The sequence below is a fragment of the Pteropus alecto genome, unplaced genomic scaffold (assembly GCF_000325575.1).
Source record: "Pteropus alecto unplaced genomic scaffold, ASM32557v1 scaffold75, whole genome shotgun sequence".
Lineage (NCBI taxonomy): Eukaryota > Metazoa > Chordata > Mammalia > Chiroptera > Pteropodidae > Pteropus > Pteropus alecto.
In genome coordinates this window covers 5,590,029-5,604,275 of record NW_006440638.1, presented here as the reverse complement: position 1 = coordinate 5,604,275, position 14,247 = coordinate 5,590,029, and the positions used below count along the sequence as shown (strand labels likewise).

Below are 14,247 nucleotides of genomic sequence, written 5' to 3'. Positions count from 1 at the left end.
GTTTTCTATTTTCTCAATTCCATCTCTCTTCATAGTAATTCCTCATATTTTTGGCTTACTTAGGATATATATAACATTTAGTATAAATATATCATAAGAGAGAGGTACAAAGTGTATATGTTTATATATACTAAGTCTTAACCAATAAGATTTGAGGCTGTAAAACAGATTAAAAGTTTTTGGGGGCTCTTAAAGTATTCAAATTTGGGAGACGCTGATTCAGGTAGCAACTTAAATTGTGCTTCAAAGAGAACAAAGAAAGGCAGGATTTATGAAGACAAAATCTACAAAGTTTGTAACAAAGAAAACTTTTTCCTATTGACTGCCTAACATGGAGCGATCACTAGTTCAAAAAGGATTTGTCTGGTCCTAGTGGTGAAGTTCTAAGGCAAACAAATTCCAAGATGTGCTTCTATGGCAAACACAAAAGTCCAAGAGTTCAAACCTTATTTAGATCCTTTCTGTAAATGAAGGATACTGGCTGTTGAACTGGATTGGCATCTTTCAAGAAGAGTACAGATGATCTGGTTGCCATGCTGGTTCAAGATGTGGTATCACAGCTGGTTCAAAAGTTCATAGGTTAGACAAGCACAAGGCAAACTCTTCTGGCTCCATTGTAGTTTCCTTGACATAAGTGACTCTATCATTGCAATATCCACTCACATAAGTATATGTATTTATACCTTTTCATTACACTAATATAGTTCGGACATCCAATTCCCATGTGTGGATTTTTTTTTCTCATAACACCAAACAATTCTTCAACATCTACTGGATGTCCTTACAATTCAACTCAATTCTAACACTATCCAACTGAAGATACCATCAGATCCCACAAGTTAAGGGCTCAATTTTACAAGACTGCCCTTCTCTCACCTCAGCAGCCAATAGCAAGTTCAGGTTGTCACCTTTGCTTTTGACCAACTGGCTATAAATCAAAGGTTCCAGTGACACTCTCCTTGGGTTTAATTAATTTCCTAGATTGGCTCACAAAACTACAAAACACTTTACTTACTAACCGGTTTATTATGAAATGATAGAATTCAGGAACAGCCAGACAGAAGAAATGCACAGAATAAGGTATGATGAAAGGGGTTAGGGCTTCCATGTCCTCTTAAAGTGAACCATTCTTCCCAAATCTCCATTTGTTCACCAATCCGAAAGTTCTCTAAACTCTGTCCTTTTGGGGTTTTTTGGAGGCTTCATCACTTAGGCATAATTGAAAATTATTGGTCCTTGGTAAACTCAATTGCCAACCCTCCTGCCTCTTCCCCAGAGGTAAAGAGGTTGGGGGAAGAATAGGACTGAAAGATCCAACTCTCAAATCACGTGGTTGGATCTCCTGGCAAACAGCCACCATCCTTAAGTACTTTCTAAAAATCACTTCATTAACATAATAAAGGATACATTTACTACTTTCCTTACTTAGAAAATTCCAAGGATTTTAGGAGCTCTGTGTCAAGAACTTGGGTAAAGAATAAATACATATTTCTTATTATAAATCATAATATCAAAACTAATAAATTATGCATCCCTATTGATAATAAGGTGTTCTAAGGGTAGCATTGTTGAAATATTATTTACATTGTAAGGTGAATTTTAATCCAGATACAGTCATTTTAGCAGAAATAATTGGATGTAAAATATCTAGTATTTCCAGATTTAAAATATAGATGTAATTTATGATAAAAGTCCAGCCCTCTTTTCCTCATTGGATTATCTGCATATAAAATTAAATGACAAGAGTAAAAATCTACTATAGTATAAGATCATGAATATAAAAAGTATTATTATTTGATTTTTTATTGTTAATTTAAATCTGAAAGATTTTTTTAAAATTTTCATAAGCATCTTCTGCCTATATCATGGGTGAATTACTTAGAGTTCATCAAACAGTTCACATTTTTCTGTGTTTGATGCTTTTGCACAGGATGATCCTTCTGCTTAGATGTGACTCCTCCTCTCCTGACTGATTCATATTCTTCAAACCCCAGTTAAAGGTGTGCCTCTTTATGGAATTCGTCCTCTATAACTCAACCTCCATCTTCTGTTCAACTGCAGGCTAGATTGGCATTCCCTTTAATGTGTTGTATTCTAGCCAGAGCATAACTTTGTCACCTCATTTAATGCACTGTATTAAAGTCTTCTATCCTGGCCTTTGAGCATCTTGAAGTGCACATCTTTGTATCTCCAGTGCCAAGTACATGGTAATACCTCAAAAACATTTATTTATCTCTTAAGCTAATTTATGAGCCCCTTGAGAGCAGGGAGCCTGTGTCTTTTCCCTTTGTTTTCCTGGCACATAGTTGTGATAATTACAATATTTATACTGTACCATCACTCTTCTAGGTAATAATTGTATATATTTTTTCTTAATTTTCTCCTTACAACGAACTTGTAAGATAGGTAATATTATTCCATACATTCTAAAGAGAAAAGAAATGAAGGCACAGAGAGATCAATTAAACTCCACAAGGTCACACAGCTAGTCAGTGTCACAACCAACATTCAAACTCAAGGAGTTCAGCTGTGTACTTAATACTACACTTAAGTATAGATGAGTAACACTGATTCAATAAATATGCATCAGAAGAGTGTAAAGCATACTGTGAATTCTCAAGTAGGCATCATAGTTTTGAAGCTACCTCTTTTCGTGTATCCATTCTAACTTTAATATAAAAAGCTGTATTTATAAGAGTGAACATGATAAAGCAACTTTATTTCTTCAAAGATCTACAGCGATTTTCTTATAACATTTATGGACTAGTAGACAGGTGTTTTCAATAACTTTTACCATTAAATTTAAGAAAGTATTTGCAACATGCCCTGTTTATTGAGAATAAATTTGACTACGTTACTATCTTTCTAAATGAATCATTTAGATTCAAATAATGTCTCAATACAAAGAAATTCAATTTATGCACTTGCAAATGCTTTCTTAAATTTCAGGGTAAAATCAGCTTATTCTTTGAATGTACAGCCTAACCATAAATAACCAATGGTTATTTGAGATTAAGGTTCAGGTATCAATTTTGTACTCCACTGAAAGAAACAATTTTGTTTTGTAACACTGTATAAAAATGAAAAAAATATCTGAATTTTAAAAAATAATCTTTTAAAAAACTATATCTATGAATATTTTGAATTAATTTTATATATTTTTTTAACCATGAATTCTTTGAGAATGGCACATGTGTAAAAAAGATGTAAATGTCTTATTTATTCTGACAAAAGCTCTGCAGGACAGCCTTTTATAATACTGCAGAATACCAACTTAAATATATGATAAACCAGTTTTCTCGCATCAGAAATAAACTCATTAACTCAATATACCAAGACCTGAAACAATCACATTCTACAATACACACACACAAAGTTAAATATACTCTTCTCTGCAGGCTGAGGTATTTCATTTCCAACCTTTCAAATTCCTTGCACATGGAAGTAATAATATTACATATCCCTAGGTTTATTTCACTTCCTTTTTTCTCTTCTCAAGTACTGTCGTAAAAATAAATGAATATTGTTCCACTGTGCATGCTTTTTACACTCTTCATGATGAGAATGGATTCGTGATAACCCATTTATTTTCTTTTCTCCTAACAATCTTTGAGGTAAGAATGAGATGCTTGAATTTTAATGCCTAATATGATCTTTGGAAGGCTATAAACTTTTAATAGACTTTAAACATAAAGTGAAGGAGAAGATAAATAGCAAGGAAGTCTGTGGTTTGTCCCAGGAAATCCAGTATAATAGCCTTCTGATTGTGGCAGACCACCCTGAATATTTTCTGAAAACAATTGGTTCATTATATTGCCAAATAAATTGTAATTGAACTTACCAATTTCTCACCAAATAAATATCTAAATGAAGGGGAAGGGACAGAAGAACATAAATTTCTTATGTGAGATCTAGGACATATTTTATTCTATTTGTGCTCTGCAATATTTATTCCTGTTAAATTCATGTCATAAACATAACAGGTTTAACACAATGAAGGTTTTCTTTATAGACTTGCCAACTCTGTGAATCTTTTTTAGATAACCATAAATTAACACAAAGACAGAAATACTCAACATTGTCTTTAAGATATCAAAGGCAAAATATTGACTAATTTCAGTGGTATGCCAGCACAGAACTCAAAGTCCACTTAGAAGGGAAAACTTCTTCTCAATATCATTTTTAGCAATGTGTACTATGTGCTTTGAAATTTTGTTCTTTGCTTAAATTTTTTAAAAATAAATTTTAAACAGCATGTTTACAGATCTTTAAATAAATCAACCTTTCAAGGCATGACTATAACAAAAACATAAATGTACTTTATAATCATAAAAAATGGACTTAAGCATTGACAATGTACAAAAGATTTAAATCTTATATATTTGTTAATTTCCTTTTATTGACTTCTTTTTAAAATATAAAATAGAAATTGTTATTACATAAAAGAAGAGCAAGAACATAATCACTTGTAGTGGCAAAATACTATAAATGATTCTTCCAACATTGCCTTTTCCTTTAAATTGAGGGGAGAAGAAAATAGTTTTAAAAAATAGCTGATATTGCTACAATATATACAACCCCCAGAGCTTTCCCTTTTAAATCAGCATTCTGCTGTTAAATAATAAAAGAAAAGTCCCATTATTTTCCGGCTTCACTTTGCCAAAGTGATTGATGTAGAATTTTACTGCCATCCAATGGCAGCTCAAGTAATATAGCTCAAGTAAATGTCTAAAGCTTTTTGATCAAATTGCAGTCTAGGGAATTTAACTTATGTAGTACACTCAAAACTTACATCAATACATCTCTGTTTGTTACACAGCGAGAAAGAAATATGACTACAGTTTCAATTTATTGTGCGTTCTCCAAATTCAATTTAACAGTGAATTACTAATATTGCTGAACATAATTACCTAAATGAATAAATCAACCGAGGCTACTCACTAGAGAGAATATGAGAACATAATATTAATTTTTACATGTACCTCATCATATTAGTTTAAAAGGTTTCTTTTTACAATAATAATCTTTTCCTACCAGGCAAAATGGCCTTTATTAAAAGACTGTTCTCGGCTTTACTTCTGTTATTTGGAAATCACTTGAATCTTTTAGCTGCTACTGTACATCATATAATTTCTGATTAACATTAAATTGCATACTGTTTTAATTATAATTTCCATTCCTAAATGATTATTTAGATCATTTCTCAAAAAGGCAAAATAAAAATTATGTATGATTGATATGAATAAGTTTGTGCTTTAAATATTCAAGCTTAGTTATTTAAAATTCCAATTTGAGGTAGAAGAGTTGATGGTTAATAAACCAATTTTATTTTTCATAAATATTTACTAAAATATAATATGTTTAATTATATTTAGTTAATTAAAATATAAATTGCTGAAACAAAGTGATATTATTTTAATAAAACCACAAATATATGAATGACAATGCTAAAATATAAGAAAAAATTTATTTTAGTAATTAATTAATTTCAATGAAACGCAAATTCAGATAAATATCTGTCTCATAACTTAAAAAGTATCAATGTGTGTGTGTATAAAAATAGCCTCAGGCTTTAAATATGTTTTAGTACTCTTGAACATCTGAGACCAGTGATTCAATGGAATTGAAGCACAACAACATATTTATTTGAACTGATTTTTCATTATAATATTTAATTTCAAATTTTCTTTTAGCTATAACTTCACAATGTTATCATTTGTTTAAAAGATTTCCAAATTAAGTCCCAAATATTTTTTAGAAAACTCCAGGCAAACTTCATGGTGAGAGAGATTTTGTAAAGTGCTTAAAACAATTCCAAGTTGGGAATGGAAATAGACAAAACGATGAGCATTTTCCGTTACCAGATGGAATTTGAAGACTTGTTATTTACAGAATAAAGAAAGAGGCTTCCGGTGCCTCCATGTGCTCTGGGAACCACAGTATTAGAATATCTGATTTATAAGAATGCTTCAAAATCACAAATTTGAAGAAAACAGTGACATTGACAGATATCAACGATAAAATTAGATATTTAATCCTACAAATATCAAGCTACTAAATACTGAAAAGAATTATTCTTTTTATCTTGTGGCTTTTTCAAATTTTTCATGTCTCTATAGTGGATTTGATTTTTTGTTTTACACATTTCATAATAGTACCACCATTTAAATTCTCCTTTCAACATGATTTTTTGGTGCAACTGCTGAAAATCTCAGTTTTAATAATGTTTGTAAAGGAAATGTAACGTTCACTCTGTCTTACTCACTTATGTTATTTACGAGATTAGAAACTCAAAGATAATATTGTCAATAGAAAAATCAGTTGCTTAGTGTATTCAGAAATTTTTAAGAATTTTGAAAGAAATTTAAACTAATTCTCTTCAAAAATTTCATTCTACCTGTATTATATTTTATATACTGTATGTTTATCAGTATAACTTATATAATACATAAATACATATAAATATATTTCTGTACTATAAAATATTACTTTTAGAAAGTTTTATATTTGATCCCTTATTATTAAAATTTAGAAATCAGTTTCCATTTGAGAATGATGTTTTAAAGGCATCAATTCATTTAATTGATATTACTCTACAAATTCTTTCTATATGTGAAGGATATTTCACTTTGCCACCAATCACCCTGTGTAACATGTATGAATTAGCATTTTCTCCACCTGCATGTGTGTTAAAGCAATTAAACCCAAGTATAAACAGCATCTGCAGTTTTACTACTTAAAACTTATTTGTAAGTAAGAATATTTGCACTGATATGATTTCTATATCTACATCTATCATTTTCTCACTCAATGCAACAGGACAAGTTAACTTCTTTATGTAAAATATGGAGTTTTGAAATGTTTCAATTACTTGAAATATCTTGTTCTATAATGATTTTAATTTCCTTTTTATTAGCAAGAATACAAAGGAGAGTTTAAATATTATTTACAATGTGTTCATTCACTATTAACTTGGAGAAATATATGCTTTGCTTTTATTCTAAGATATTTTGCTTTTATTCTAAGATGACTGATAAAAGAATTAGTATAGAAATTCTTTAATGAAGTTGTGAACTTTTTAACTATCAATGGTACACTACTGTATTAAGTCTTAAATCTAACTTTAGGAAATATATGTTTTAATGTGAAATTAATGGTGTGTCGATGTATGAACATTTCTTGTATAATAATTTTTATGCCTACCATTATCAAGTATACTTATGATGTCTTTTTCAAATGTAGAGAGCGAAGTAGAAAAAAAAAATAATGTTACATACATTAGGAGACAGAAATGGGTTAACTTCTAATGTGTACATCTTTAAAAATTATTTGGAATAAAACCTGTTTCCATTAAGGCTATGATTAGTTACAATATTGTGTTTGCTCCCTTCCCAAAAAATAAAAATCTTACACCATGGACAACACAATTTCTGTGCCATGACACAGAAGTTCCCACAGCTTTCCAATTTCATCAGAAATGGAAAAGCCCATTATGTTTCTGCAAAACAGAATTGCTGAAGGCTTCTGCCAAGCATCTAATAAAATGATAGATATTTTGAACTAAGCGTGCTAATATTAGACCTATCAAACCAAAGAATTTCAGAAGCACGGAGCTTGTTCTTTCTTTCTCCAAAGGTAGCATCAAAATCTGATCAAGATAAAAGCAAAAACTTCTGATGCATATACACTACATGATTAAAACCCGAAGTCTCTATGGTTTGAACCTTAAAGACATTTTAATTATCTATTTAACATCTTGCTATTTCTGGAATTCTGACTGAGAATGTTTCTGACATAGTATTTCATGGAATGTCCTTTTCTCATACTGAGCTGCTTTTATACTCCAGATGTAAACACAAAAGCTTGCCTTTCATCTTTAAACTCCATCACATAAAAGGAAAGGTAAAAACCCAAAAGACTATTTTTTTCACTGTTTCCCACATATAAAAATAATAACTTTCTCTCAAAAATAGCAAGTTATTTTTTATTTCATATACTTCTCGAGCATATGTTTAAAAATTTTTATTATGATGATTTAATTTTACTTCTTTGAGAAAAAAAGATATGAATACACTGAGATGTTTGCTTCTTTCACAGGAAAGTCATTACTCAAAATTTTTGCTATTTATTAATCTGACCAATGTAAATAGTTTAATTAAAATTAATTAAAATTTAAAAAAATATTTTTCCTAAAATTCCAAAGTAATATTTGCTAAATAAAATTTTACTTAAAACAAAGTTTGCCTCAGCTAAGTTTAATTCTAGCTAAACTAAGAATTATGAAAACATCAGGGAAAAATTTTTAAATACCATGTATTAAGGGAATTAGTATCACATTTTCAGATACTCAAAAATGTTTATTGATTTTTACAAGGGTGAAAGAAAAAGAAAACAAATATAAACCTTACCATATTGCTATAGTATATAATATTTTCACATTTTTGGTCATTTCTTTATATTCTTTCCAGAAGACTTAGTTGTATATCTATCTTTGTATACTCCTGAAGATTTAATTGTATGGTTCTGTAATTGCACATTTATTTTACCCTTAAAAAGATGAGTAGCATACCATAATACATTTTATAGTGGTACATATATCCCAGAACACATATGGTCATGAACCTATAACATTTTGTATTTCATTGAAAATAAGTAAAACTATTTTTTTTTTTTTAACCCCAGATTACCACTTAAGATCCATTGCTGGCTAATCAACAGAGCAGCTTTGATTGCAGTTTTACAAAGCCAGGCTCTTGCTATTTTGGCTACAAAGTTTGTTTTCTTTTGTTTGTTTGGAGGTGATGCTTGATTTTCTACTTACCTTTAAACTGTAAGTTTAATTTTGGTCTAAGAAAATAAGAGTATTTCTCAAAACTGAAGTGTTTTACTTAGTTTCATGAAAATAGGCAATAAGATAAAGTCCTTGCCATTTTCTTGTTCATATTCCATCTACCAAATACTAGATTGAACTTCCTTTTTAATTTCAGAATGGCTTCTGAACCAAAGCAAGAAGATAGATAGCCAAGGTCTTGAGGCCTGAAAAAGGAGAAATGGCTTCCACAGAGGCTCCGAGGTGTCCTTTAAATCAACTCTATGCTCCTTTTCCTAACAGTCAAGACTTTTTTTTTTTGTACTTGGTTGGATTTCCATTCTCCCTTTAGAACATAGCTCATGTCCTACTTCCTCTATGGTCTTCTTATGGTCTTCTTCATCTTTTCCTTATATAACTTACTTCCTCTGCATGCATAAAATCATGGGAAGTATGAAATATCTAGTAGATTATGAAATAAAATACTTAGTTGCAAAGTAATGTAGAAAACAATGGAAGAGAGAATAAAAAATTATGTATCTCATTACTAAAAGATTTGAATAACAGCTAAAGGAGAGTCTAGACTTTAAAGAACCATTAAAAGTATGCTTTTATATGATGCCTGTATTTTACACTTGGTGTCACTTGTTTTTCAAAATGGATTATATATTTGGAGTCAGAGTTGATAATTTTTATATATTTTGCATCCACATATTGATCTCCACATTCTAAATGTGCAATATGTTCAACAAACTAATCTTGAACAGGGAATAAAACTGCGATATTTAATATAATAGCAATATTCAGTTTAACACGTCATTCTCACAAATCTTAATTGTTAATATTAAAATATTAATACTTTTATTTATTCAAATAATTAATTGTAAACATAATCTCATTTATCTCAGATACAATGATAAAATTATTGTTAGCATATATTCTTTGTTACTATATATGTTACAGAGAGTATAAATAGATTCTGTCCAAGTTTGTCTTGTGAGCGACTCAGTAACATGCATTTCTTATACAGTTTGCTCTGTATAAAGTTTCAAAGAGGGAACTCATTAATATTATGAATTATAAACATTTTCTGATGAATTTTTAAAAAATTAGAGCAGAATTTCCCTAGTGTAATTCCATCCTGTGTGGCTGTTCTGCCGAACAGTAGTCATTTACCTCTGTCTGCCTTCTCTCCCACCTAAGTGCATACCACCACCCCATGGAAGAGTCAATGGATGTGGACATGAGCCCCTGAGGCTCCAGAAGTATCTTCTTGGATGTGAATCAAAGACCAACAAAGATTGTCACTTTTTCAAGGTAGATAATGATGAAAATGAGTACCAATTATAATTAAGAACGGTAAGTTTAGGGGCTGTTGCAAAGAATGGATTGCACATTGTTGAAACAGAGGCAATGAATTATGAAGGCAGTCCAACTAACAGAAAAATTAAAACTTGCTGCTGATGAAGATGACAATGAAGATAATGATGATGATGATTTTATTGATGAGGAAGCTGAAGGAAAGCTCCAGTAAAGAAATCTGTACAAGATACTCCAGCTGAAAATACACAAAATCAAACCAGAATGGAAAAGACTCAAAACCAACAACACCAAGATCAAAAGGTCAAGAACCTTTCAAAAAAACAAGGAAAAAAATCTAAAATACCAAAAGGACCTGGTTCTGTAGAAGCCATTAAAGCAAAAGTGCGAGCAAGTATAGAAAAAAGTGGTTCTCTTCCCAAAGTAGAAGCTATTCGTCGATTATGTGAAGATTTGCTTACGGATGACTAACCAAGAGGTAATTCAAGATCTCTGGCAGTGGAGGAAGTCTCTTTAAGAAAATAGCTTAAATAGTTTGTTAAAATTTTCCATCTTATTTTATTTCTGCAATGGTTGATATCTGGCTGTCCTTTTTATAGTGCAGAGTGAGAACATTCCCTACCTTGTCTGATAAGTGTTTTCCAGGATCCATTGCCAAGAATGTGTTGTCCAAAATGCCTGTTTAGTTTTTAAAGATTGAACTCCACCCTTTGCTTAGTTTTAAGGATGTGTGGAAAGTTATGATAGGACATAGTAGTAGTGGTGGTCAAACAAATGGAATTGGTGGGGAGACAAAAATATACATACGAAATAACCTCAGCATTTTAATAAAGTAAAAAAAAATTAGAACATTAAGAAATACATTAAAATTAAAAAACAAAACAAGTATTACCTATCCTTCATTAGCCAGAGACAACATTGATGAGGTAGTAGCAGAGTTTTCACCAGATCACAAGGTGCTTGAATGCTCATTGGGATTGATTATGTGAAACAATGGCCAACTCAACTTTGAGAAAACATACTAAGCATTTTATATACATAGAAGAGAGAAGATGACCCACTAGAGATTATTTGATATCTCAATTTAGTTATCTCCCTCTCTACAATGGTGTGAAGAAGGCCAGATCTACTTTTAAGTTGCTGAGGAGATAGTCTTTATATATAGACCAGTTCATTTTTTAGAATTGTCAGTTTCCATAGTCACTCATGTGATCCAGTCATTGTATTTTATCTGGAGTGGCCAGTCTGGGTCATCTGACTGTGTCTAGAATCTTCAGAATGTTTAAAATTGTCACTATATCTGGGCCAGACAAGATATCCAGGCCAGTAGGGCTTTTCTATTGGGTATGATTCACATAGTTCACTATAGGGTCAGTTCATTAAGACTGGAGGACATATATTGTACATTTTCTTTATACATAGTATTTGCTGGAGTAAATATGCATTCAATGATATTCAGATATACAAAATTCTCAGGAATGTTTCTCTAAATTTTCAGCTGGGCATGGTTCTACATGATTACAGTGTTCCTATAAGAATACCATACTCATTTGAATGTTAGGGAAACATACATCACTGCTTCGTATAGCAGAGAATTGAAGTACATTGTCTATTCAATGTCTTATAGTTTTGCGAAGACCACCAGAACGCTTGCAGTTTAGAAGTTTATGATAGAGAGTGCATATGTGAGTCTATCTATATAGATATATAGATACCATGAAGTGGTCTACCATCATAACAACAGTAAAAACAGCAACACTTTATTAAACATGTACTAAAAATCAGATATCCAAGATAGAATTAGACAAAAGTGTTTAGAAAAGAAATTAAGTTCATTTGCAGAAAAGTTTTTATTGGAATGCAAAGTTTAGCAAGAGTTGTTGAAATTTAAAAAAAAAAATAGAGGCATTTATCAAAATTGTAATGATTGTTCATGGTAGAAAATCGATATCTTACATGATTATCCTATTAATAAAGGTTGTCACATATGTGCAACATCACATTGCAAGGGTCAGGATAAAATTATATTTGTTAGGGCGTCAGTGACTTATAAGAAAATTCAAGATTTGGTGTAATTTGGAGAATAGAGCTAGAGAGAATGATTCCGTTTTGTTGTTGTTGTTGTTGTCATCATCGTTTGCTTGCTTATTTTTGTTCATCTCAATGTGCAAATTATTATTTTTCCCCAATATAGAATGTTATAAACCCTTATTCTTTAAATGAAGGACAAAATGTTAGCTTTTGTCTTCATAAACATTATGCTAGTCACCTTATTTCACTGAATTCTAACAATAAGACTATGATGTTCATAGGGTGCTATTTATTCGTTGAATTTAAAACTACACTGGAAGTGAAGTTCGATTTGAATCAGTAGGTAATTTAGTGAGCCCCCTCAAGAATGATATAAAATGCCGGCACGCACTTGTATCATATGTATGGTTAATATTATTTTCTGTTAGAGACTCATGATAAGATCACAGAGAAATTAGAAACTAATTAAGAGTATAGAACCAAACTTTTCACTCCCTAGACCATTACATACTGGCTATTACTCCTCCAGAATCTTCTTTAATTTCACTTTAACAAGCCAAAAAGACATTAAGAAGATGAATATATCAATAGTTCTAATACATATTTGCATATGATTAACAATGCAAGAATAAAACACTCTCAGAACTATACTTGATAGTATGTATTCCTTTTCTTTATGACATGTATCTTCCATGACTATTAATTGGTGATTGATAATATAACTTTATGCATTAAATTATCTTATATACTGAAAAATTAGTTTAGGAAACATCTGAATGAAAATAGAAAACAATCTGTATTAAGTCAATTTTACATTTTTAAGAGATGCAATTTTTTTCACATATATTCGATAATAAACCGGCTAATAGTATTTTCAAGTAAGACCTCCTTCTGATCTTGTGCCAATGAATGGGTCAAATCTGTGTGTGATTGGCATCTATTTGTTCATCAATAATTAAAGTACTAACATTCTTAAAAAATAGTTTGTAGGGTAAATAAGGTCTAGTGAAACCAGGACTGCATTGATTATAATAAAGTTTTTAAAAAATTACCTTCAGTCTTGTTTCAGTTTGATTATCATATTTTTTCTTTCCATTCTCTGTGGTAAAGGATCACGAAGACAAGACGGGAATTAGTCTGTATATTAATATCGAAGTGGTGACCACAGAAAGGAAGCAGGCTAAGTCAGTTTGCTACTAAGTCTTGGGATTTCCGATGCTTGGGACGTCTCAAATTCATCTCTTTTCTCCATCCTCAAAACCTCTACTAGAGTTCCAAAGTACCAAGTCTCACCTAAAATATTATAACAATCTCTTCCTAACTGTATTTGTCTCTAGGTTCTCTCCACCACTAACTCTTTTCCACATTAACATCAGAGTTTGTTTCTAAAAATAAATAAAATCTAATTTTATTTCCCTCTCTAAAATATACATATTGATGAATGATAAGTGTGTCTAATTTCAAAGTACTTAAAGTACATGCATTCCCACTTTCAACTTTCACCACCAATATGTACCCCTCCACTCCCTGCTCCACAGCCCTATGCCCCACACTGGCTTGGTCCACACATGATTTAATGTATTTTCTATTCTTAACCACTTTTTTCTTCTCTTCTTCAGTGGGTTCCATTACTCTGAACACTCTCTTTATCCTACTTAGAATGTGACTAAACTTCTGTCTTCTACATCATTAAATTTTAATGTTTTTAAGATGTAGAAACAATCCCTTGTTCTTGAAAATTTCTTAACTCTAATTAAAATTAATCGTTTATTTCCCTCTTTTCTCTCATTCTTTCTATCTCCCCCTCTCCTCTTCCTCAGTTGAATGGATAGATGGCTGTTCCTCCCTCTTCTTACAATACTTAAGCAAATCATGTTATTTGCTAGTGAAAGAATGAAGCAATATAGTGTCCAGGTTATTTGCCTGTCTGAAGAGTTTAAGGACTGCTCAACCAAAATAATGAACATTGGTAAGTATTTCAAAGGCAAAGTGATATAGCATCAGTGGCACGGAGAGCTGTTTTTCTTGTCATTTCTGTTTCTTTCAAGAAATCACATTTTTCAATCAAAGACAGAATTTATTTCCAT

The 14,247-nt window shown here is 31.0% G+C and overlaps 1 pseudogene; it reads left to right on the top strand.

The window, feature by feature from the left end:
• The first annotated feature begins 10,028 nt into the window (after nt 1-10,028).
• On the top strand, nt 10,029-10,646 carry LOC102881044 (annotated as a pseudogene).
• The last annotated feature ends 3,601 nt before the right edge of the window (nt 10,647-14,247 follow it).